This window comes from Pleurodeles waltl, chromosome 6 (genome assembly GCF_031143425.1).
Source record: "Pleurodeles waltl isolate 20211129_DDA chromosome 6, aPleWal1.hap1.20221129, whole genome shotgun sequence".
In the NCBI taxonomy this organism is placed as follows: domain Eukaryota; kingdom Metazoa; phylum Chordata; class Amphibia; order Caudata; family Salamandridae; genus Pleurodeles; species Pleurodeles waltl.
Genome location: NC_090445.1, coordinates 1,288,996,203 through 1,289,023,693, shown reverse-complemented (window position 1 = coordinate 1,289,023,693; position 27,491 = coordinate 1,288,996,203).

Below are 27,491 nucleotides of genomic sequence, written 5' to 3'. Positions count from 1 at the left end.
TAGTGTTATATGTACATTGTCCATGATTGTGAGTCCATTATAGTGATATCTTCCATTGTGACCCTACACAAGGGCAAATGGACATTTCATTGGACATGCTGGGGTGAAGTGTCAGACTGTGCAGAGGCAGAGGATTTGCCAATGAGTTAGTGAGAGACAATCACAAGGCAGGCTGACAGTGGTTTGCAGAACAGTGCTTGAGTACAGTTGTTGCAAGACTGGCATCTGACGAAGCGCAGGACCTTGGTAATAGGTGGCCATACGGCAGGGACTAGTGCTTCCGGGTACTTTTACGTGTGAAGGTGATCTGTTCCATGTCTTCTTCTTCTGATGTGTGTGTTGCCTCCTCTGCCCTTGGTGGTCGTGGTTGTGAAGGGGCAACACACACCTCAGTGTGTGTAGATGTGGAGTCCGACATTCAGGTAGCTGCTACCTGTGGGGGTTTTAAGTGCAGTACTGCTGCAAGGAGGATCTGCTGGTTCTTAAGAATAGCAGCCACATCACGATGGTAGGCAGCCAGGTCGGCCCTGAGGGGGTCATGATTGCATTCGTGCATGCAGTGGAAGGTTTGGGGTGCGAGGTGTTGTGGCAACTCCCTCACTGCAGTGGTGAATTCCTTTACAGTTTGTTGTAGTCCTTGCAGGATGGATGTTAGCGCTTGCATGGCTGCTGCCTGATCTGCAGATGACATCATGCACCAACGCATCCCCTCAAGGCTGGCTGACATATTTTGCATCCCCACCTACACCTCCGTGGCCAGCTCCCGCTGTACTCCCACTACAGTTCTCTCAAAGCTGGTGCCTGTGTCGTCTGAGTCCTCAGCTGTATTGGAGCTGGCAGGTTGTACAATTGGGGTTGTGGGTGGGTCCTCTGTGATAGCTGCTTGTTCTGTGTTCCTCCTTGTGACTGAAGGTGGGGTCTGGAGGGTTCCAAGGACATCTTGGAGGGTATGGTGGCTGATGTTTGTCAGGTCGTCATTCATGTCATCAGGGCAGTCCTGGACAGGCATATCTGCAGGAGATCCATCGTCCTCTGCAATGAAATACGGTACAATTAATATGTCTGTGTTGTGGCATTTGTGTTGTGACATGCCTGCCTTGTGATGCTTTTCACATTGTGATCTTGGTTGATGTTCACTGATCCAGACTTTCAGATGGGCATTCTCCCAGGCCTATGCCCCACCTGAATGTCACATGTATTGTGGTGAGTTAGTAGACTTGTCAGCATCACATCTTCTAGGTGTTGGTTTTGGCCAAATAGTGAATTGCCACCTTCTTGTCCTACTCAACCCTCCGTCTACTTCCATTCTCATGGTGAGACCTTTCACTGGCTGTGGGTGCTCTGATGGCTCTAGCAGCACACTAAACAATCTGGACTTGCCCCAGTCTCAATGGGAAATAAAGAGTTATAACAAACCAATCAGAATGCGATGCACATAAAGAAATACCAAACTTGACTGCAAGCAGCCCTCTTTTCTTGCTGCTCGCAGTCAAGATAAGTATATCTTTATGGCGTTCTTTACATGTCTAACATTTACTGTTTAATTGCCTATTATTTATTGGTTTTACGGCGTTTAAACGGTATTACTAAGGCTTTGCACTTCATTATTTATTGTTTCGCCCCAGCCCCCCATTTTTTTCTTATACGGTCGGCGTGACCGTTGCCCTCATGCTTACCGTGCCTTTCCTGCGGTTCTGATAAATACTTCAGAACTTTCCAGCGCGCTTCACTTCAACCGCTGCATTGTTTATCTCTGCGTTTTCACACTTCACTGGATTTATTGATTTCCTCTCGTCGCTCCAGTGCACGGCAATTTTTAGCATTCCCTCACATTCAGAGATTTCTTTCTGCTGCTTCCTGGAGGCGCGGCCTTCCTCTGCCTCACGTTCTGGTTGGCAAAGAAGCCTTTCTCTACACGCCCCTTACCTAGGTTTCCTCCCTATTCAAAATTAACCCTGTTGTGACCAGTGCAAACTATTCCCTTCATTTAAAATGGATTTTTCCTCTTTTTTTGAGGAAAATAATGATGATAACAAAGTTTTCTCTGAAAATTTGAATAAATTAATACAATCCTCAGTGGCAAAGGCTGTTTCTGCCTCCATGTAAAAAATTTCTAAACAATTAGAAAATACTGTTTCATCCTGTCTAACACAATCACAAATGGCCCTGTCTGCGGGGGAAAGCAGAAAGCGCAAAGCCACAGAGGCTTCTAATAATATCCAGACTAACGCTTCTGCGCTTTTGGAGAGTGAGTCTACCTCACACAGGTTGTAGGACGACGTTCCTCACAGGCCTCCTAACAAGGAGGGGAAAAGCTCTATGGGTACTAAGAGTAAAGCAAAATCAAAACATATAATCTCAATCCATAAGATTGTGATTAATAGAATAAAAGATACCGATGACGACATGGATAATTTAGACTCCGATAAAGACATGGATGATATCAGTTATTCGGATTTTTGAGTTGGTCCTCCTACCAAAAAGGTTAAATCAACGTCAGGAGACCTTAACTCCTCTTCTGCTCTTCTACATGATGATTGGATGCCTATGTTTGATCCCCTCTTAATTCACCATCCCAATTCCAATGAGTGGCTACCATCAGAACATGTCCCTAATTATATCACGGCAAAACTACGCCTACCTTTTGATAAACAAGTGCGTGCTAAACTTAGATCCGAATGCCCTAGACCTTCTCTACCTCTACAGATTACTTCTACCCCTTCCATAGATACCTCCATGATAACCTTTTTCTCCAAAATTGGAAATGACCCGGGCAAAGGGGTTGATAGAGCCTGGTCAGCCTGTCAAGACAAAGTTTTAGATCTCGTGGGTCCTTTAGCCCGCATTTTTGACATCGCAGAATCTGCCCGACTAAACAATGATTCAGTAGATCCAGAAGAGCTTTCTCTTTGGATTCAACGAGCGTTCTGTCTTCTTGGCAATGCAAACTCAGCTATGACTCACGAACGGTGAAAAGGACTTCTGCTCAAGCTGGACCCTAAGTTGGCCAATCTTGCTGTTATGGACCCAGGTCCCAAAGCTGACGGCCTGTTGTTCGGCGATTCCTTCATCAAGGAATTAAGCAAGTATGTTACAATCTTTGCGTCCATTGATAAAGCGCAACAATCACTCAAAAAAGTTTTTAATGCTCATGTTTTTGCCACGGCCGGTAGAGGAAGGGGTCGCTTTACCGTCCATGTGTCCTAGCCCTCAATGCTGTTGTCTGAGCAGTATGACATTTGGGATGTTGCACTGTGACCCAGGCACAGGATGGACCCTGACATATGCAGCATGGGTTTGACCTTAGTGCTGTGTAGTTCTTAATGTTGATGACATTGGCTGATGTTTGCGGCAACTATGGGCATTCACATTTGACAGGACTGGAACATTTTTCTTGTTTCAGGGGATTGTTAACGTTGTCATCCTAAACCCTCTAATTTATGTGTGTATGATCCTTGTAGTCCAAGGGCTCCTGGTGTGCTGGACTCCCACCACAGTCTGCAGTGCTGCCTTCCTGTCCCTGGCCATCTTTTCCTTTGTCCTGCGCTTGCAGTCATGCCAGCGTTTCTTGCACTCAATGACTGTTCTGCGTACTTCTGCCACACTGTTAATCTTGTCAACAATTTGTTGCCATATTGCCTCTCTCCTACTGATTGGCAACTTTGAGGTGACAAACATTTGGTGCTGGTGTTCTGTCACCTCTTTTATCAGAATTTCCTGCTCCTCTGCACTGAAGCAACACTTTCTTTTCTTCTTCTCCCTGTCCTGATTCTTGTGTGGGTCCTCCTGGCTGGTTCCTGGTCTGTTGTCATCTTCCTGGGGTCTGAACAGGCATCTGGAATCCATTTTGGCTCTCCTCTGCTGAAATGGCTGTGTTTGCCGGGAATTTTGACGCTATTGCGTCAAAAAACGCTGCATATCTGGTTTGCGGTGGCGTAAATCGCCTCACAGTCATTTCAGCCGTGTTAACGTTGTTTTCCTTTACGACGTGACGCTGCAGTGTGCATAAAAAAAAATTACTTACACCTGTGGTTTGCGCCGCCTTGCATCAAAGACTAAATTTGACGCCCACACGGCGCACAGAAATGGCGTTAGCCGGCAGTAATATTTTTGATGCAAAACTGCGTCGGCGCAGTTTTGCGGCAAAAAGTATAAATATGGGCCAGAGTTTCTTCTTACCTTGGCACATGACATTCCTTTGGCTGGACATTTGGGCCAAAGTAAAACTTGGGACAGGCTTGTTCCCCTGTTTAACTGGCCTCATATGTCAGAGGACACCAAAGACTTTTGTCACTCTTGTGTGACCTGCCAAGCCAGTGGCAAGACTGGTGGCACTCCAAAGGCCCCCTTAATTCCACTTCCTGTGGTTGGGGTGCCCTTTGAAAGGGTAGGGGTTGACATAGTTGGCCCCCTTGACCCTGAAACAGCTTCAGGCAATAGGTTTATCCTGGTGGTTGTGGACCATGCCACTAGGTACCCTGAAGCAATCCCCTTATGGACCACTACAGCTCCTGCAGTGACAAAGGCCCTCCTCAGAATCTTTTCCAGGGTGGGTTTCTCTAAGGAAGTGGTGTCAGACAGAGGTAGTAACTTCATGTCTGAATACCTCAAAGCAATGTGGAAAGAGTGTGGTGTAACATACAAGTTCACTACTCCTTATCATTCACAAACAAATGGTCTGGTTGAGAGGTTTAATAAAACTCTCAAAGGTATGATAATGGGTCTCCCTGAAAAACTCAGAAGGAGATGGGATGTCCTGTTATCTTGCCTCCTTTTTCCTTACAGGGAGGTACCCCAAAAAGGAGTGGGCTTTAGCCCCTTTGAACTCCTCTTTGGTCACACTGTGAGAGGTCCCCTTGCACTTGTTAAGGAGGGTTGGTAACAACCTTTAAAAGCTCCTAAACAAGACATTGTGGATTATGTACTTGGCCTAAGATCAAGAATTGCTGAGTACTTGAAAAAGGCCAGTAAAAACGTTCAGGCCAGCCAGGAGCTGCAAAAGCAATGGCATGACCAGAAGGCTGTCCTGACCCAGTACCACCCAGGACAGAAGGTGTGGGTATTGGAGCCTGTGGCCCCAAGAGCACTCCAGGTCAAATGGAGTGGACCCCATCTAATTGTTGAGAAAAACTGTGAGGTTACCTACTTGGTAGACCTGGGCACTGCCAGGAGTCCCCTGAGGGTACTCCAGATCAACTGCCTAAAACCAAACTAGGACAGGGCTGATATCACCCTGTTCATGGCAACTGATGAGGGACAGGAAGAAGAGAGTGACCCTCTCCCTGATCTCTTCTCCACCACTGAAGCAGATGGCTTAGTGGAGGGAGTAGTACTTGCAGATTGCCTTACTGATGAGCAGAAGGACAACTGTGTAAATCTCTTAAGTCAGTTTTCTGAACTCTTCTCACTGATACCAGGTACCACTACTTGGTGTGAGCATACAATCAATACTGGAGACAGTTTACCTGTCAAAAGTACGATTTATAGGCAGCCCGACCATGTCAGGGACTGCATTAAACAAGAGGTTCAGAAAATGTTAGACTTAGGAGTGATTGACCCTTCAGAAAGCCCATGGACTAGCCCAGTGGTGCTTGTCCCAAAACCTCACAGTAAGGATGGTAAAAGAGAGATGAGGTTTTGTGTTGACTATAGAGGGTTCAACCAAGTAACCAAGACAGATGCTCACCCTATACCCAGGGCAGATGAGCTGATAGATACACTGGTCTCTGCCAAGTATCTAAGCACCTTTGATTTAACTGCAGGGTATTGGCAGATTAAATCATCAGAAGATGCTAAACCCAAGGCTGCATTTTCAACCATTCGAGGGGACTATCAATTCACTGTGATGCCCTTTGGTCTGAAGAATGCACCTGCCACTTTTCAAAGATTGGTGAACACAGTCCTGCAAGGGTTGGAAGCTTTTAGTGCAGCATATCTGGATAATATAGCTGTCTTTAGCTCCATCTGTGATTAACACCCGGTCCACCTGTGGAAAGTTTTGGAGGCCCTGCAAAAGGCAGGCCTCACTATCAAGGCCTCAAAGTGCTAGATAGGGCAGGGGAAAGTGGTTTGTCTGGGCCACCTGGTAGGTGGGGAACAGATTGCACCACTGCAGGGGAAGATCCAGACCATTATGGAATGGGCTCCCCCTACAACTCAAACCCAGGTGAGAGCCTTTTTAGGCCTCACAGGGTACTATAGGAGGTTCATCAAGAATTATGGCTACATTGCAGCTCCTCTTAATGACCTCACTAGTAAAAAGATGCCTAAAAATGTATTGTGGACATCTAGCTGTCAAAAAGCTTTTGATGAGCTCAAACAGGCCATGTGCTGCGCACCTGTCCTACAAAGCCCTTGCTACTCCAAAATGTTCATAGTCCAGACTGATGCTTCTGAATTTGAGGGTTGGGGCAGTGCTATCACAGCTTAATACTGAGGGCCAGGATCAACCTGTTGCTCTTATCATCAGGAGGTTGACCCCTAGAGAAAAGCGTTGGTCTGCCATAGAGAGGGAGGCCCTTGCTGTGGTCTGGGCACTGAAAAAGTTGAGACCATACCTGTTTGGTGCTTACTTTATTGTTCAGACTACTTTGGCTAAAACAAATGAAAGGTGGAAATCCTAAATTGTTGAGGTGGTCCATCTCCCTACAGGAAATGGACTATAAAGTGGAACACAGACCTGGGAGTACCCTCTCCAATGCAGATGGACTCTCCAGATATTTCCACTTAGACAATGAAGACTCGTCTAGGCAAGGTTAGCCTTACTTTCCCTCATTTGGGGGGGGGTGGCTTGTGTAGGAAAGTATCACCTTGCCTGGCATGTTACCCCCATTTTTTACTTGTGTGTATGTTGTTTTTGCCTGTGTCACTGGGATCTTGCTAGCCAGGAACCCACTGCTCATAAGTTGTGCCCTGTATGTGTTCCCTGTGTGGTGCCTAACTATATCACTGAGGCTCTGCTAACCAGAACCTCAGTGTTTATGCTCTCTCTGCTTTTAAAACTGTCACTGCAGGCTAGTGACTAATTTTACCAATTCTGATTGGCACACTGGAACACCCTTATAATTCTCTAGTATATGGTACCTAGGTACCCAGGGTATTGGGGTTCCAGGAGACCCTATGGGCTGCAGCATTTTTTTGCCACCCATAGGGAGCTCAGACAATTTTTAAACAGGACTGCCACTGCAGCCTGGGTGAAATAATGTTCATGTTATTTCACAGCCATTTTACACTGCAGTTAAGTAACTTATAAATCACCTATATGTCTAACCCTCACTTGGTGAAGGTTAGGTGCAAAGTTACTAAGTGTGAGGGCACCCTAGCACTTGCCAAGGTGCCCCCACATTGTTCAGGGCAATTTCCCCAGACTTTGTGAGTGCAGGGACACCATTACATGTGTGAACTACATCTAGGTCAATACCTATGTGTAGCTTCAAAATGGTAACTCCGAACATGGCCATGTAACATGTATAAGATCATGGAATTGTCCCCCCCAAGCCAAATATGGTATTGGGGTGCCAATCCCATGCATCCCCAGGGCTCCAGCATGGACCCCGGGTACTACCAAACAAACTCTCTGGGGTTTTCTCTGCAGCTACCGCTGCTGCCAACACTCAGACAGATTTCTGCCCTCCTGGGGTCTGGGCAGCCCAGTCCCAGGAAGGCAGAACAAAGGATTTCCTCTGAGAGAGGGTGTTACACCCTCTCCCTTTGGAAATAGGTGTTAAGGGCCTGAGAGGAGTAGCCTCTCCTGGCCTCTGGGAATGCTTTAACGGGCACAGGTGGTGCCCTCCTTGCATAAACCAGTCTATACCGGTTCAGGGAACCCCCAGCCCCTTCTCTGGTGTGGAACTGGACAAAGGAAAGGGGAGTGACCACTCCCCTGTCCATCACCACCTCAGGGGTGGTGCCCAGAGCTCCTCCAGTGTGTCCCAAACCTCTGCCATCTTGTATGCAGAGGTGTGAGGGCACAATGGAGGCCTCTGAGTGGCCAGTGCTAGCAGGTGACGTCAGAGACCCTCCTGATAGGCTCTTACCTGCTTAGGTAGCCAATCCTCCTCTGAGGTCTATTTAGGGTCTCTCCTGTGGGTTCCTCGGGAGATAACGAATGCAAGAGCTCACCAGAGTTCCTCTGCACTTCTGTCTTCAACTTCTGCTTAGGATCGACCGCTGACTGCTCCAGGACGCCTGCAAAACCGCAACAAAGTAGAAAGAAGAATACCAGCAACATTGTAGCGCCTAATCCTGCTGGCTTTCTCAACTGTTTCCTGGTGGTGCATTCTCTGAGGGCTGTCTGCCTTCACCCTGCACTGGAAGCCAAGTAGAAATCTCCTGTGGGTCGACGGAATCTTCCTCCTGCTACCGCAGTCACCAAACTTCTGCATCACCTGTCCTCTGGGTCCCCTCTGACCTTGACGAGCGTGGCCGCTGAAACACAGGAGCTGGATCCAAGTTACCCCAACAGTCCAGGGGTCCTTCTGTCCAAATTTGGTGGATGTAAGTCCTTGCCTCCCTGTGCCAGACAGTAATCCTGTGTACTGCGTGAACTGCAGCTGCTAGGGCTTCTGTGCACTTTTGCAAGACTTCCTTCATGCACAGCATAGCCCAGGTCCCCAGCACTCCTTCCTGCATTTCCCAAGTCCCTGAGTTGACCTCCGACTTCGTGGGACCCTCTTTTGTTGTGCTGAGATGACTGCCATGCTCAGATTTCTTGAACACCTGTTCAAGTGCTTCTGTGGGAGCTGCCTGCTTCTGCATGGGCTCTTTCTGTTGCTGATCACCCCCTCTGTCTCCTCCTCTGAGAGGCGACTTCCTGGTCCTTCCTGGGCCCTGGCAGCACCCATTACCTTCACCTGCGACTCTTGCAGCTGGCAAGGCTTGTTTGCAGTCTTTCTGCGTGGAAATAACTCTGCATCCTCCAGCACGCCGTGGGACATCTTCTGACCAAAGGAGATGTTCCTGGCACCTTCCGTTGTTGCAGAATATTTGGCTTCTTCCTCCCGGAGGCAGACCTTTTGCACCTTCATCTGGGGTTTAGTGGGCTCCTGCCCCCCCTATCTTTGCAGGAGCTCAGATCAAGGAATCCATCTTCAGTGCTTTGCAGTCAGTTATTGTCTTTGCAGAATCCCCTATCTCGACTTTACTGTCTTTCTGGGGTAGTAGGGTAACTTTACTCCTACTTTTCAGGGTCTTGGGGTTGGGTATCTTTAACACCCTAAGTGTTTTCTTACACTCCCAGCGACCCTCTACACACTACACTAGGCCTAGGGTCCTTTTGACGTTTGCATTCCACTTTTGGAGTATATGGTTTGTGTTGCCCCTAGGCCTATTGTCTCCTTTTGTCTTCTATTGAGTTCTACTGTGTTTGCACTACTTTTCTAAGTGTTTTACATACCTGATTTTGGTCTGTGTGTATATTTTGTGTATTTTCCTTACCTCCTAAGGGAGTATATCCTCTGAGATACTTTTGGCATATTGTCACTAAAATAAAGTACCTTTATTTTTAGTAACTCTGAGTATTGTGTTTCTTATGATATAGTGCTATATGATATAAGTGGTATAGTAGGAGCTTTGCATGTCTCCTAGTTCAGCATAAGCTGCTCTGCTATAGCTACCTCTATCAGCCTAAGCTGCTAGAACACTTCTAATCTACTAATAAGGGATAACTGGACCTGGCACAACGTGTAAGTACCACAAGGCACCCACTATAAGCCGGGCCAGCCTCCTACACACCCATACACATGACTCCTGCGTTAGAAAAGACAGAAGTCATGCCCACCACCCCAATGGCCAGCACAGGGGACCAGTGTCACCGGTGCATGGCCATTGCAGTTGGGCCCCCCGATGGCACTTTAATAAAGAAATAAAAATACTTACATATATTTACCCTACTTACCTGAGATAGGGTGCCCCATTCTCCGATGTCCCTCTAGTGTGAGTGAGGGTGTTCCTGGGGCTTCTGGAGGACACCTGTGGTCCCATTCATTGGTGTTCAACCATGGAAACGGGTCCCAAGGTCCCCTAACGTCTGGTCTGACCCAGGTGTTAAATAATGGTGCAAAGCAAGCTGTGCACCATTATTTAGCCCTTCCTCCCACCCTTGCATCATTTTAGCACAGGGGGATAAATATGGGGCTATGGGGTTTGCACCAATTTTTAGATGGGAACGCCTATCTTCCATCTCATTGACGCAAGGTAGATTCACACATCTGAAAAATGGTGCAAACTCCAATATATCGACATTAGACATGTCTAACATCAAAATATAAATATAGAGTTAGTTTTGTGCCAAATTTGCATAAAATAAATTATGCAAATTCAGCGAAATTGGTGTATAAATATGCCCCAAAGTCTCCCAATGTTAGCCTATGGAGCCCACTGACTAAAATGAGGAAACACATTTGGGCTTATAAAACATCTTTTATAAAGTCCCTGCTTATATTTACACTTCACCCAACTCTGGGGGCACCTAGAACACAACTCAGGGTGACCTGTATGCAAAAATATATTTAGTTTGAGACATTGGAACTACTTTTAATTCCAAAGTCAAATTTGGGGTTTATTTTAACTTACAAACAGACAGCAAGACCGGCATGCCTTTACAATGACACTAGGGACCACAACAGCACATCCAGGAGTGCCCTATTCACCCTGGGGGTCCCTAAACCTATATGTCTTACCATATACTAGGGACTTACAGGTAGCTTGCTGGAGCCAATTATAATTAGGGCTAATTTGTTTGTACCATCTTAAACAGAACACTGGCCCTGGGGCTGGCTAGCAGTGCATAGGACACAGTCAGAGTCAGAAAACACCAGCATCAGCTACAAATGGGGGCAAAAAGTGAGGGGGGCTTCTGCAATCAACTCATTTTTCCCACAAAAGGATGATGTGTTTGAGCCCCCAGCTCGGTGGTGATCTCACTGATATCACATTGACAGGGCTGCTGGTGTTGCCTCTGGCTCAAGACACCAGCAATGTCAGCCAGGAACTGTTCCAATCTCTGGAGTGGATTGTAGGTGCCTCTAAATGCATCAGAGGTGTCCATATTGGGACTGATGCACAAACAACAGATGATGAACGGAATGCAGAGAAAATCAAACATTCACCCCCAGTCACAGGTGTGGGTTTAATCCATCAGTTGTTTTGCTTGCCTTGCCATTTCAGTTTAGACTCAGCCATATGCAAATTAGTCTTGACCCTGTTCCCCATGGGAACAGTCCAGCCCGAACTGCCATGCCAGATCCTCCCTCAACCAAAAACAAGCATCCTGGTATCGGTTTCAGAGAATCACCCTTCATCAGCCAGCCTATCTTCCATCTGGTGGTATAGCAAGCATGGGACCCACATCTGGACATACCCTTCCCACATGGGGCAACAAGTGGAGAAACAACAGATGAGGGACCGAATGCAGAGCAAATCAAACATTCACCCCACCAGTCACACATCGGGATTTAATCCATCAGTTTTTTTGCTTGCAATGCCATTCCAGTTTGGACCGAGCCATATGCAAATCAGTCTTGACCCTGTTACCCATGGGAACAATCCAGCCTGAACTGCCATGCCAGATTCACCCTGAACCAGAAACAAGCATCCTGAGATCGGTTTCAAGGCATCACCCTTCATCAGCCAACCTAGCTTGAATCTGGTGGCATAGCGAGCATGGGACCCAGGTCTGGGCATACCCTTCCCAATTGGGGCAACAAAAGCAACAACAACAGATGATGGACAGAATGCAGAGCAAATCAAACATTCACCCCAGTCACAGATCTAGGTTTAATCCATCAGTTTTTTTGTGTGCCATGCCATTCCAGTTTGGACCCAGCCATTTCCAAATCGGACTTGACCCTGTTCCCCATGGGAACAGTCCAGCCTGAACTGCCATGCCAGATCCTCCCTGGACCAGAAAAAAACATCCTAGGACTGGTTTCAGGGCATCACCTTTCATCAGCCAGGCTAGCTTGAATATGGTGGCATAGCAAGCACAGGACCCACGTCCTCTGCTAAAATCACCCACAGGAGGGAGAAGGGGTAAAAAAAAATGGTGCAAAGCTTTCTTTGCACCATTTTTTAACGCCTGGGTCAGGGCATGCATTAGGGGACCTGTGGGCCTATTTCCATGGTGGAACACCAGGGAATAAGCCACCAGGTGCCCTCCCCAGGCCCCAGGGGCATCCTCACCCACACCAGAGGGACAGCGGAGGATGGGGTCCCCATCTCAGGTAAGTATATGTAAGTACAAGTAAGTATTTAAATTATTTTTTTTAAAGTGCCATTGGGGGCCCTAAAATGGCCCCCCCTACATGGCACTGGGTGCAATGGCCATGCCCAGGAGACCCTGGTCCCCTGTGCTGGCAATTGGGGTGGTGGCCATGACTCCTGTCTTTTCTAATACAGGAGTCATGTGGTATGGATTGTTTTGCCTCAGAAAATGGCTGATTAGAGTAATTTTGTTTTACTCTAACCTGCCTAACATCATTTTTTGGTGCAAACCCCCCTTTTTCCATACCGCCAGCCCCACCGACTAACGCCATTTATTTTTACTCTAGCCTACTCTTTGCACCGGCTCGTACCATTCCATAAATATGGTGCCCAGCTCGTGCATAGAAATGGTGCAAGCCGGTGCTAAACTTTTTGGTGCAAAACTGTGTTGGTGCAGTTTTGCACCAAAAAGTATAAACTAGGGCCTAAACGTTTTTCAGTAAAGAAGTGGGGTTGAGCCAACAGATTCTCTTGTTATGGTTAAATAAATTATTACTGTCTTTCCCCAAGTGCTACTCCAGAGAGTCTGATGACAATCAGGTGTCAAGTCTTTACACATTATCATACTCATGTTTTGGAAAACTCCTGCATGAAAACAGCATCATAACTATTGGATTGGATGGCAATCACCTTGCTGCAAATTTGTTTCAGCTATGGAGTCACAGCATGAAATTTGAGATGAAACCACCACAAACCAGTTCCTGGACTTTAGATATTGGATCAGCATACCCCATTTGAAACAAAATCATAAAGGTGGGAACCAATCCATCCCATTTTTTTCAATTACAATTCATTTTTGATCAAGGAAGGGAATGTTCTGGGGTGCTACTATAAGTGATAGATGGTATCTGCATGGCAGCTAGTGTCCCAGAGGGCATGTGCCATAATCTAAAGTCTGCATAGCTTCCTAGAAAATTGTGGGACTGCCTAGTGCCTAGAAGACTATCTGACTGCTCAGAAAGGGAAGGAATGTGCCTGTCCATGCTTGAAGCAAACCTTTTAAGGAGGAGAAGCTGGTGTGTTCCCAGAGTGTGGAACACCCAGAAGACTGGATTTGCTCCTTAGGGTTTAAATTGCTCTAACTGGATCTCAGAGGGATTTCCTGGCCTCTCTGTAATGTTCAAGTGGTGAACTGCATGAATTATCAACAACCCACTAAGTGGTAGTAAGTCACCTGGCATCACTGCCACGTGACCCAAGAGATCTTTTGTGCTGCTGCTCCAACTTTGCTGCTAGTTCTGAAAGACCGAGCAACTCCACCATAGCCGAGGATCTATCACTGACCTAGAGTCTGCAACTGTAATGATTCATCACCTATGAAGACACCAGCAATGACCCCCGGTGGCAAAATCTGAGATGTGGGGCCATAGCGTGCATTAGCTGCTCACTGTACAACTGTGAAGAGTGTGCCACCAACCACCATGATTGACTGTGCCCCATCAAACTTGTAACACAAGGCCTGTAATAAACATATGAGTGATGATGTAAAGTAGCATGTTAGAGGGATTGACAATTGTCAGTATGACCTCTTCTATTCAAGATGTGAAAAGAACTAACCTATGTGTCACTGAACATATTAGTTACTCACACAGCCTAATAGTGAACTGTGGATGATTCCTGTCCCTTATATTTTCATTGCTGTTAGAACATTATGGTTGGTGGGGGGGAATGTTCTTACTGTGCTAAAACACTATAGTTGCTGAGGGAACATTTGCATCTGTGTTGGGACAATTATGTTGGTGTGGGAACTGTAGTAGTTGGCTATAATCCTCCAGTTATCTTTAGTAAAATCCTGTCCTTGAACCCTTCTATTGTATACAGTATTTTGTTTTGCTATGCCATTAAAGTGCTTCTCCTCCAAGATGAGCACTGAACTGGACATTAAGGGTCTGATTTTGAGTAGTTGCCACTTTTTCGCTATATGCCCTCTCTGCCAAACTTGTGGTCCACCTGCTGTATTTAGAATCAGGTGTAAATCTGAAAAGAAAGATGGCCCATGACTATATATGAAGGGAGTGCAACAGGGGAATAGCACTTATTATTAGAAGAAATAACAGCCTGCCCCACCATTTTTCTAAATACTAATAAGTATCCAGATCTTTATAAAAACAGATTACATCCAAACAGCATTTAATGCAGAGTCCACTGGCTATACTAAAAAAACCTATTTTATTGATTCACGTAATAATTCAATTCATGACACATTTTTAAATTTATCTTGTTTTCCATCCGTATAAATTAATATCGTGTCAAAATCTATATTACCCTCAACCCATTCGCACCAATCACTCACCCCACAAACAAAGTAACGGATATCTCTCATCAAAACCTCTCACTCATACTTCACTCATACTGCTAGCAATCAAATAAAAAAAAATAAAAAAACAAGATAAGAGCACTCAACTTTCCCAGGATCTAGCAGATCAAAGCATTAATGCAATCAGTATAATATATCTAACATGGGTTTCCTATGTTTGCAATCTTCATAAAGATATTTCATTGCATGAGCACCTATACATTAGACAAATTCTTTGAGCTAATTTTACCCATTGTTCCATTAATATGTATCTGTACAGCTTATCCTCTAACATGGCTGCTACATCTCCTGTATTGTATGGACACACGTTTCAGTGCGATACGGTTAATCAGCGTGCACCTTCCTCGGGGAACACCATAGCTGTTCTCCATATAAAATGACGGAGTAACTAAGAAAAGGAAGTTAGAACACCAATAATGATAAAAGACAAAAACTGTAATAACAAACAAAGGGCTCAAACTAATAAATAATAAAACAGATTCCAAAGAGCATATTTCATATTTGTACCCAGCATGATGTCACATGGGTTTCGATATGTAGCCTCAATCAAATACTGCCATAGATTCATTAATACACATCCCTCCACCATTGCAGTCAGTCAGCAAATTGTGCTAATGCTTATGCACTCCTTTAGTCATACCCCATTACGCTTTTCTTATTGGACATAAAAATCAAACTACTATCCATACCTCAACCTTCAAAACAAGAGATTGAAGACAACTGTTTCCTGCAGCCTGTTTTCCCCAAAGAAAGATCCACTTGCTATAATGAAAGTGGAGTGGTCCACATATTTAATGGTTACCACGTACGTTTCACTGAAAGGCCTCAAACATGTCCACAGCTATGAGTATCATATCTGCCTCAAATACAGCCCGTTGTTCTCTGCAAAGAAAAATAACGTTCAGGAATAAATGAGCAAGTCAAAAGTAATCTACTCAAAAATATGTCTTGTCTAATGTCATCTACCAAATGAACATAGTGATTGAGTGTTTTAATAAATATTTATAAATTCCCTAGCTGCTACCTAGGAGTGATTTACCCTCACATAAAATGTCTAACAAGTGCATCAGCATTAATGCTTGAGATTGTGTACAGAAGATTAGATCATTCCTTTTCTTTGGTGAACAAATGAAAGTAGTAACCAGTTAACTGAAACCCCAAATCATATAAAAACATTGATAAAATGAGGGGGCAGGATTGCGACACATATGTAGTAATCAACCACATAGCCCCTTCAGAATGACAACATTCACCCACAATGGTAAAGGCATTGCAATGAGATTGAAAAATGCATAAACATTTATAACATGTGCAGAACACAATCATTAGTTGTTAAGTATGTGTACAAAAGGTGATATTATTTTTTCCTCTATAACCTGCTTAAATTTAATAGAATACGCTGAGCCTCCTTTGCAAGCCCACAGTGCCAACACTGAGCTCACACATTTACAAACTGACGCATTGGGAAAAATGTGTTAGTTCGTAAAGCATTTTGTCACATTATACCTGTGCCAGGTATAATGTATGCAAGGCAGGCTTTCCCCCGGTAAAAGCCACACAAATCTGATGCTTTGAAATCTGCAACATTTCACTGCGTTGTTCTGCGTCTTCACTGCATCAGAATGTTTGTACCTGCTTAAATTGCTTAACGCTGCTTAAGGTGATGCAGGGTGTTAGAAACGGGGTCTCTGGTTGGCAGTCAGTTTTTACTCTGTCCAAGCGAGAACCCTCACTCTAGTCAGGGTAAAGGAGAAGCATTCCTGGTTAACCCCCACTTGCCCCCTTGGTAGCTTGGCACGAGCAGAAAGGCTTAACCCCAGAAGCAATGTTTAAAGTATTCGTACCAACACACACAGTAATAAAGTGAGAACACTACAAAATGGACACCACACCAGTTTTAAAAAATAGGTAATATTTATCTAAATCAAACAAGACCAAAACAACAAAAATCCAACATACACTAGTCAAGATATGAATTTAAAAAAGAATAAGATCCTTATTCCATAGAAAACAGTGAGAATGCTGTTGGTACACAAAGTACCTGGTTTGCGTAAAAAATAAAGCCGCATGGATGAGGGTGTGTCAAAAAATACAGCGATGCGTCGATTCCTTATTCGCAAGTGAGGCTGTGTGTCATTTCCTTCTCCAGTCGGGTCAGCAATGCATTGTTTTTCTCTCTTGCAAGAGAGCGATGCATCAATTTCAGGATGGGCATCTCAGGTGTGGGCAAGCTTTGCGTCGATCTTTCACACCCAGCGATGTCGCATTGAAATCCAGTTGCACGGTGTCAGGAAACCATGCTGCGTAGGGGTTGCGTTATTATCAGCAGTCGCTAGCGGGTGTTGCTCATCGTTTCTCCAGCCGCGATGCATCGATCTTCCAGCTGTGATGCAGTCGGAGTGTCAATTTCAGCCACAAGGCCAACAGCATGTCGCTTATCAGCCACGTTGCGGATGGTGTGTCGAAAATTTCCCCGCAAGGCGGTCTTTGGGCACATTTCAGTCCTTTTACACCAGCTTCACCTTTCAGGGGCTCAGGGACTGGATGGGGCACCACTTGGCAGGGCGGGAGTCTCATCAGAGAGTCCAGGTGCTGGCAGAGGAAGTCTTTGATGACCCTGAGACTTCAACAACTGGAGGCAAACTGAGTTCAAGCCCTTGGAGAAATGAACAACAAAGTCCAATCTTTGTCACCTTTCACATGCAGAAGCAGCAACTGCAGGATAGCCCAACAATGCACAGTCACAGGCAGGGGCAGCACTTCTCCTCAGCTCTTCTCCTTGGCAGACGTTCCTCTTGAGTCCTTGAAGAAATCTGATTTTCAGGGGTTTGGTGTCCAATACTTATACCTCTTTCTGCCTTTGAAGTTGGCAAACCTCAAAGGAAAGTCTCTGTTGTTCACAAGATCCTGCCTTGCCCAGACCTGGCTTCAGACTCACACAGGGGGTTCGAGACAAGATTGTGAGAGGGCAGGCACAGCTCATTCAGGTGTAGGTGACGATTCTTCCCTCCACTCTAGCACAGATGGCCCATTAAGATAGGCAGGCTACTCCCAGCTCCATTTGTCTTCCTGTCTAGAGAAAATTCACAGCAGCCCAACTGTCAGCCTGACCCAAACAGGGAATCCACAAACAGTCACAGAATGGTTTAAGCAAGAAAATGCCCACTTTCTAAAAGTGGCATTTCCAATCTAACATGTAAAAACCACCTTCACTAAAAGATGTATTTTTAAATTATGAGTTGAGAGACCCCAAACACCATTTTTCAATCTGCTTCCAAAGGGAATCTGCACTTTAATTATATTTAAAGGCAGCCCCCATGTTAACCTATGAGAGACAGGCCTTGCAACAGTGAAAGCTGAGTTTAACAGTTTTTCACTGTTAGGACATGTAAAACACATCAGTATCTGTCCCACCTTTAACATACACTGCACCTTGCCCATGGGCTACCTAGGGCCTACCTTAGGGGTGCCTTAGATGTAGAAAAAGGGAAGGTTTAGGACTGGCAGGTGGGTACACTTGCCAGATCGAATTGGCAGTTTAAAACTGCACACAGCCATGTTTACAAGGCTACTCAGGTGGGTTTCACAACCAGTGCTGCAGACCCACAAGTAGCATTTGATTTACAGGTCCTGGGTACCTCTATTGTAATTTACTAGAGACATACTAGTAAATCATATATGCCAATCAGGAGTAAGCCAATTACACATACAATTTATATAGGAGCACTTAAACTTTAGCACTGGTCTGCAGTGGTAAAGTACCCAGACTACCAAAAACAGCAAAAACAGGGTCTGGTGTAGTGAATGATTGTAGGAGGTTGGCCTGGTTTGTAGTGGGTACCTACACCAGGCCCAGTTATCCCTATTATTGAAATGTAGTAGTGTTCTAGCAGCTTAGGCTGATAGAAGTAGCGATAGCAGAGCAGCTTAGGATCAACTAGGAGACATGCAAAGCTCCTGTAATACCACTTATAGTTACACAGTACTTACACAAGTAAAGGCAATACTCAGAGTTACCAAAAATAAAGGAAGTTTATTTGGGTGACACAAGGCCAAAAATATCTTAGAGGCAATACTCCTTCTGGAGGTAAATATTATACACAATATATACCCTAGTGTAGGAGGCTGGACTGGCTTGTAGTGAGTACCAAGGGGTACTTACACCTTGCACCAGGCCCAGGTATCCCTTATTGGTGTATAGGGGTGTCTAGCAGCTTAGGCTGATAGAAAAGGTAGCTTAGCAGAGCAGCTTAGGCTGAACTAGGAGACGAGTGAAGCTCCTACAGTACCACTAGTGTTGTATGCACAATATCATAAGAAAACACAATACACAGATATACTAAAAATAAAGGTACTTTATTTTTATGACAATATGCCAAAGTATCTCAGTGAGTACCCTCAGTATGAGGATAGCAAATATACACAAGATATATGTACACAATACCAAAATATGCAGTAATAGCAATAGAAAACAGTGCAAACAATGTATAGTCACAATAGAATGCAATGGGGGCACATAGGGATAGGGTCAACACAAATCATATACTCTAGAAATGGAATGCGAACCACGAATGGACCCCAAAACTATGTGACCTTGTAGAGGGTCGCTGGGACTGTAAGAAAACAGTGAGGGTTAGAAAAATAGCCCACCCCAAGACCCTGAAAAGTGGGTGCAAAGTGCACCTAAGTTCCCCAAAGAGCACAGAAGTCGTGATAGGGGAATTCTGCAGGAAAGACCAACACCAACAATGCAACAACGATGGATTTCCAGACGAGAGTACCTGTGGAACAAGGGGACCAAGTCCAAAAGTCACAATCAAGTCGGGAGTGGGCAGATGCCCAGGAAATGCCAGCTGTGGGTGCAAAGAAGCTGCCCCCAGATGGTAGAAGCTGAGCATTCTGCAAGAACGACAAGGGCTAGAAACTTCCCCTTTGGAGGATGGATGTCCCACGTCGTGAAGAGTCGTGCAGAAGTGTTTTCCCGCAGAAAGACCGCAAACAAGCCTTGCTAGCTGCTAGGGTTGCGGTTAGGGTTTTTGGATGCTGCTGTGGCCCAGGAGGGACCAGGATGTTGCCAATTGCGTGAGGAGACAGAGGGGGCGCACAGCAAGACAAGGAGCCCACTCAGAAGCAAGCAGCACCCGCAGAAATGCCAGAAGAGGCACTACGAAGTGGAGTGAATCGTTGCTCACCCGAAGTTGCACAAGAGAGTCCCACGCCGCCGGAGGACAACTCAGGAGGTCGTGCAATGCAGGTTAGAGTGCCGGGGACCCAGGCTTGGCTGTGCACGAAGGAAATCCTCGGTGAGTGCACAGGAGCCGGTGTAGCTGCAAAACACGCGGTTCCCAGCAATGCAGTCTGGCGTGGGGAGGCAAGGACTTACCTCCACCAAACTTGGACTGAAGAGTCACTGGACTGTGGGAGTCACTTGGACAGAGTTGCTGAGTTCAAGGGACCTCGCTCGTCGTGCTGAGAGGAGACCCAGAGGACCGGTGATGCAGTTCTTTGGTGCCTGCGGTTGCAGGGGGACGATTCCGTCAACCCACAGGAGATTTCTTCGGAGCTTCTAGTGCAGAGAGGAGGCAGACTACCCCACAGCATGCACCACCAGGAAAACAGTTGAGAAGGCGGCAGGATCAGCGTTACAGTGTCGCAGTGGTCGTCATTGCTACTTTGTTGCAGTTTTGCAGGCTTCCAGCGCGGTCAGCAGTTGATTCCTTGGCAGAAGGTGAAGAGAGAGATGCAGAGGAACTCTGATGAGCTCTTGCATTCGTTATCTAAGGAATTCCCCAAAGCAGAGACCCTAAATAGCCAGAAAAGGAGGTTTGGCTACTTAGGAGAGAGGATAGGCTAGCAACACCTGAAGGAGCCTATCAGAAGGAGTCTCTGACGTCACCTGCTGGCCCTGGCCACTCAGAGCAGTCCAGTGTGCCAACAGCACCTCTGTTTCCAAGATGGCAGAGGTCTGGAGCACACTGGAGGAGCTCTGGGCACCTCCCAGGGGAGGTGCAGGTCAGGGGAGTGGTCACTCCCCTTTCCTTTGTCCAGTTTCGCGCCACAGCAGGGCTGAGGGATCCCTGAATCGGTGTAGACTGGCTTATGCAGAGATGGGCACCATCTGTGCCCATCAAAGCATTTCCAGAGGCTGGGGGAGGATACTCCTCCCCAGCCCTGACACCTTATTCCAAAGGGAGAGGGTGTAACACCCTCTCTCTGAGGAAGTCCTTTGTTCTGCCTTCCTGGGCCAAGCCTGGCTGGACCCCAGGAGGGCAGAAACCTGTCTGAGGGGTTGGCAGGAGCAGCAGCTGCAGTGAAACCCTGAGAAAGGCAGTTTGGCAGTACCCGGGTCTGTGCTAGAGACCCGGGGAATCATGGGATTGTCTCCCCAATACCAGGATGGCATTGGTGGGGCAATTCCATGATCTTAGACATGTTACATGGCCATATTCGGAGTTACCATTGTGAAGCTACACATAGGTAGAGACCTATATGTAGTGCACGCGTGTAATGGTGTCCCCGCACTCACAAAGTCCGGGGAATTGGCCCTGAACAATGTGGGGGCACCTTGGCTAGTGCCAGGGTGCCCACACACTAAGTAACTTAGCACCCAACCTTTACCAGGTAAAGGTTAGACATATAGGTGACTTATAAGTTACTTAAGTGCAGTGAAAAATGGCTGTGAAATAACGTGGACGTTATTCCACTCAGGCTGCAGTGGCAGGCCTGTGTAAGAATTGTCAGAGCTCCCTATGGGTGGCAAAAGAAATGCTGCAGCCCATAGGGATCTTCTGGAACCCCAATACCCTGGGTACCTCAGTACCATATACTAGGGAATTATAAGGGTGTTCCAGTATGCCAATGTGAATTGGTAAAATTGGTCACTAGCCTGTTAGTGACAATTTGGAAAGAAATGAGAGAGCATAACCACTGAGGTTCTGATTAGCAGAGCCTCAGTGAGACAGTTAGTCACAACACAGGTAACACATACAGGGCACACTTATGAGCACTGGGGCCCTGGCTGGCAGGGTCCCAGTGACACATACAACTAAAACAACATATATACAGTGAAATATGGGGGTAACATGCCAGGCAAGATGGTACTTTCCTACACAACCCCCCCCCCAAACGAAGGACAATAAGACTAGCCATGACCTGATGAGTCTTCATTGTCTAAGTGGAAATATCTGGAGAGTCCATCTGCATTGGAGTGGGTACTCCCAGGTCTATGTTCCACTGTATAATCCATTCCCTGTAGGGATATGGACCACCTCAATAATTTAGGGTTTTCACCTTTCATTTGTTTTAGCCAAAGTAGAGGTTTGTGGTCTGTCTGAACAATGAAGTGAGTGCCAAACAGGTATGGCCTCAACTTCTTCAGTGCCCAGACCACAGCAAAGGCCTCCCTCTCTATGGCAGACCAATGCTTTTCTCTAGTGGTCAACCTCCTGCTGATAAAAGCAACTGGTTGATCCTGGCCCTCAGAATTAAGTTGTGATAAGACTGGCCCTACCCCTAATTCAGATGCATCAGTTTGGACAATGATTTTCTTTGGAGTAACAGGGGCTTTTCAGGACAGGTGCAGAGCACATGGCCTGCTTCAGCTCCTCAAAAGCTTTCTGACAGCTAGTTGTCCATAATACCTTTTTAGGCATTTTCTTAGATGTGAGGTCATTAGGGGCTGCAATGGAGCCATAGTTCTTTATGAACCTCCTGTAATACCCAGTGAGGCCTAGGAAGGCTCTCACCTGGGTCTGAGTTGTAGGGGGGACCCAATCTATAATAGTTTGGATTTTCCCCTGAAGTGGTGCAATCTGTTCTCCACCTACCAGGTGTCCCAGATAAACCACTTTCCCCTGCCCTATCTGGCACTTTGAAGCCTTGATAGTGAGGCCTGCCTTTTGCAGGGCCTCCAAAACTTTCCATAGGTGGACCAGGTTATCATCCCAGCTGGAGCTAAAGACAGCTATATCATCTAGATATGCTGCACTAAAAGCTTCCAGCCCTTGCAGGACTGTATTCACCAACCTTTGAAAAGTGGCAGGTGCATTTTTCAATGCAAAAGGCATTACTATGAATTGGTAATGGCCTCCAATGGTTGAAAATGCAGTTTTTGCTTTTGCATCTTCTGATAACTTGATCTGCCAATACCCTGCAGTCAAATCAAAAGTGCTTAGATACTTGGCAGATGCCAGTGTATCTATTAGCTCATCTGCCCTGGGTATAGGGTGAGCATCAGTTTTGGTTACCTGGTTGAGACCTCTATAGTCTACACAAAACCGCATTTCCTTCTTTCCATCCTTGGAATGAGGTTTTGGTACAAGTACCACAGGAGAGGCCCATGGACTTTCAGAGTGCTCAACCACTCCCAGTTCAAGCATTTTCTGCCCTTCTTGCTTTATGCAGTCTCTGACATGGTCAGGCTGCCTATAGATCTTACTTTTGACAGGCAAGCTGTCTCCAGTATCTATAGTGTGCTCACACCAAGAAGTGGTGCCTGGCACAGTAGAGAAGAGTTCAGAAAACTGACCCAGGAGATTTATGCAGTGTTCTTTCTGCTCAGCAGTAAGACAATCTGCCAAAACTACACCTTCCACTAGAGCATTGTGTTCTGTGGAAGAGAAGAGATCAGGGAGAGGGTCACTCTCTTCTTCCTGTCCCTCATCTGTTGCCATGAGCAGTGTGAGATCAGCCCTGTCATAGTAGGGTTTCAGGCGATTGACATGGAGCACCCTAAGGGGACTCCTGGCAGTGCTTAAGTCAACTAAGTAGGTGACTTCTCCCTTCTTTTTAACAATTATGTGGGGTCCACTCCATATGTCTTGGAGTGCTCTTGGGGCCACAGGCTCCAAGACCCACACTTTCTGCCCTGGTTGGTACTGAACCAAAACAGCCTTCTGGTCATGCCATTGCTTTTGGAGCTCTTGGCTGGCCTGAAGGTTTTTACTGGCCCTTTTCATGTACTCAGCCATCCTAGATCTTAGGCCAAGTACATAGTCCACTATGTCTTGCTTTGGAGCTTTTAAAGGTTGTTCCCAACCCTCCTTAACAAGTGTTAGAGGACCTCTCACAGGGTGTCCAAATAGGAGTTCAAAGGGGCTGAAGCCCACACCTTTTTATGGTACCTCCCTGTAAGCAAAAAGGAGGCAAGGTAACAGGATATCCCATCTCCTGCGGAGTTTTTCAGGGAGTCCCATAATCATGCCTTTGAGAGTTTTGTTAAATCTCTCCACCAGTCCATTTGTTTGTGGATGATAGGGTGTGGTGAACTTGTATGTCACACCACATTCCTTCCACATGGCCTTTAAGTAAGCAGACATGACATTGCTTCCCCTGTCTGATACCACCTCTTTTGGAAAGCCCACCCTGGAAAAGATTCCCAGGAGGGCCATTGCCACTGCAGGAGCTGTAGTGGTCCTTAGAGGAATTGCTTCAGGATATCTGGTGGCATGGTCCACTACCACCAAGAAAAACCTATTGCCTGAAGCAGTAGGAGGGTCAAGGGGGCCAACTATGTCAACCCCTACCCTTTCAAAGGGAACCCCAACCACAGGTAGTGGAATAAGGGGTGCCTTTGGAGTGCCACCTGTTTTGCCACTGGCTTGACAGGTTTCACAGGACTTACAAAATTCCTTTGTGTCCTCTGACATTCTAGGCCAATGAAACAGGGGAACAAGCCTGTCCCAAGTTTTCACTTGCCCCAAATGTCCAGCTAAGGGAATGTCGTGGGCTAGAGTTAGGAGGAACTTTCGGTTCTCCTGAGGAATCACCAATCTCCTGGCAGCTCCAGTTTTGGATCCCTTGCTTCAGTGTACAAGAGGTTGTCCTCCCAGTAAACTCTGTGTGAGTCACTGACATCCCCATTTGCTTGTTTGACAGCTTGCTGGCTTAGACCCTCTAGTGTGGGACAGGTATGCTGTGCCACACTCAGTTCCTCCCTGGCAGGCCCCCCTTCACCCAAAAGCTCAGCAGTGTCTGCTTCCAGCTCCTCTGGTGTAGGTTCTGCACAGGGTGGAAATTCTTCTTCCTCAGAAGTAGAATCCACTGTAGAGGGAGGGATAGTAGGTAGTGATTTACTTTAACTAACTGTAGCTTTAGGGAGCACTTGGTCCATTCTTCCAGGATCCAAGTCACCCTGTCCTTTTTGCTTTTTGGCCTGAGCCCTGGTTAAAGCAAAAATATACCCTGGAATGCCCAGCATTGCTGCATGGGCCTCCAACTCCACATCTGACCAAGCTGATGTCTCTAAATCATTTCCTAGTAGACAGTCTACAGGTAAATCTGAGGCAACCACAACTTTCTTTGGACCAGTAACCCCCCCCAGTTGAGATTTACAACAGCCATGGGGTGGCTAAGTGTGTTGTTATGAGCATTGGTTACTTGGTACTGGTGACCAAGTAGGTGTTGTTCAGGGTGGACCAGTTTCTCTATTACCATTGTAACACTGGCACCTGTGTCCCTGTAGGACTGAACCTCAACACCATTTATTAGGGGTAGTTGCTTGTACGTATCCATGTTAAGGGGACAAGCAACCAAGGTGGCTAAATCAATAGCCCCCTCAGAGACTAACACAGCCTCTGTGGTCTCCCTAACAAGACCAACCCCAACTAAGTTACCAAAAGTGAGCCCAGCTACTCCCTTGGATTGGCTATTAGTAGGTTTGCTCCCACCACCACTGCTATTACGAGGGGCACTAGGTGTAGCAGCAGGGGTTGTAGTGGTAGGAGGCATGGTGCTTTTCTTTGGACAACTGGGATCTGTTGTCCAATGGCCTTTTATTTTACATAAATAGCACCATGGTTTCTTTTCTTTGTTTTGATTTGAAGAGGATTTGGGCCCACCCCCCCCACCAGAGTGTTTTTGTGGGCCTGATGAACACTCATTTTTAGATTTGTCCCCACCCTTGTCAGAAGACTTACCATCCTTCTTCTTGCCATCTTTGTCACCCCCTGTATGAACTTTTCTGTTCACCCTTGTTCTGACCCATTTGTCTGCCTTCTTTCCCAATTCTTGGGGAGAGGTCAGATCAGAGTCCACCAGGTACTGGTGTAACAAATCAGACACACAATTATTAAGAATATGCTCTCTCAGGATTAAGTTATACAGGCTTTCATAATCAGTAACTTTACTGCCATGTAACCACCCCTCCAAGGCCTTCACTGAATGGTCAACAAAGTCTTCCCAGTCTTGTGAAGACTCCTTTTTGGTTTCTCTGAACGTCATCCTGTACTGGTCAGTGGTTAAGCCATAACCATCTAGGAGTGCATTCTTAAGAACTTTGAAATCATTGGCCTCACTTTATTTTACAGTATGGAGCCTATCCCTACCCTTTCCACTGAAAGATAGCCATAGGATAGTAGCCCACTGTCTTTGAGGGACATCCTGTACAACACAGGCCCTCTCAAGTGCAGCAAACCTCTTATAAATGTCATCCCCCTCCTTGTAAGGGGGGACTATCTTGTGCAGATTCCTAGAATCATGCTCTTTTGCAGGATGACTATTTGGAATACTGCTGCTGCCACCATGGGTTTCTAAACCCAATTTCTGTCTTTCTCTTTCTATCTCTAAGGACTGCTTATCTAAATCCAGCTGTTGCTTCTTGAGCTGCAGCCTGGATTGTTCCACTCTGAATCTATTGAGCTCCCTTTCTAACACTCTGTCATCAGGGTGGGTGGGTAGGGCATGTCTTGAAACAGAAGAATGGTGAGAATGAACAGAAGGAGACCTGGCCCTAACAGATGTCACACTAACATTCTGGCCTACAGAAGTGACACTTCTACTATGATGAGAAACAACACTATTACTGTGATGTGAGACAACACTCTTACTATGATGTGAATTCACATCAGTACCAGCCATGCTAGGTGGCTTGCTAAGGGGCAGGTTGGAAAGATTCCCTCCCATCTCTTTTGCTAGTGGTGCCCCAGAATCTGAGTGGGACCATCAGCTAATTTCTCACCAGAAGTACCAACAAAAGTCTTGTCTTGTTCAACTAGCATGTTAACTAACAGTTCTCTAGATGGGTTCTTCCCTACCCCTAAACCTCTTTCTACACAGAGACTCCTTGCTGCCTTCCAGCTAAGGGGACTGTAGGAGGCTGGACTGGCTTGTAGTGAGTACCTAGGGTTACTTGCACCTTGCACCAGGCCCAGTTATCCCTTATTAGTGTATAGGGTGTCTAGCAGCATGGTAACCCAGGGCCCCAGTGCTCATAAGTGTGCCTGAATGTGTTACCTGTGTAGTGACTAACTGTCTCACTGAGGCTCTGCTAATCAGAACCTCAGTGGTTATGCTCTCTCATATCTTTCCAAATTGTCACTAACAGGCTAGTGACCATTTTTACCAATTTACATTGGCTTACTGGAACACCCTTATAATTCCCTAGTATATGGTACTGAGGTACCCAGGGTATTGGGGTTCCAGGAGATCCCTATGGGCTGCAGCATTTCTTTTGCCACCCATAGGGAGCTCTGACAATTCTTACACAGGCCTGCCACTGCAGCCTGAGTGAAATAACGTCCACGTTATTTCACAGCCATTTTACACTGCACTTAAGTAACTTATAAGTCACCTATATGTCTAACCTTTACCTGGTAAAGGTTAGGTGCAAAGTTACTTAGTGTGAGGGCACCCTGGCACTAGCCAAGGTGCCCCCACATTGTTCAGAGCCAATTCCCTGAACTTTGTGAGTGCGGGGACACCATTACACACGTGCACTACATATAGGTCACTACCTATATGTAGCTTCACAATGGTAACTCCGAATATGGCCATGTAACATGTCTATGATCATGGAATTGCCCCCTCTATGCCATCCTGGCATTGTTGGTACAATTCCATGATCCCAGTGGTCTGTAGCACAGACCCTGGTACTGCCAAACTGCCCTTCCTGGGGTTTCACTGCAGCTGCTGCTGC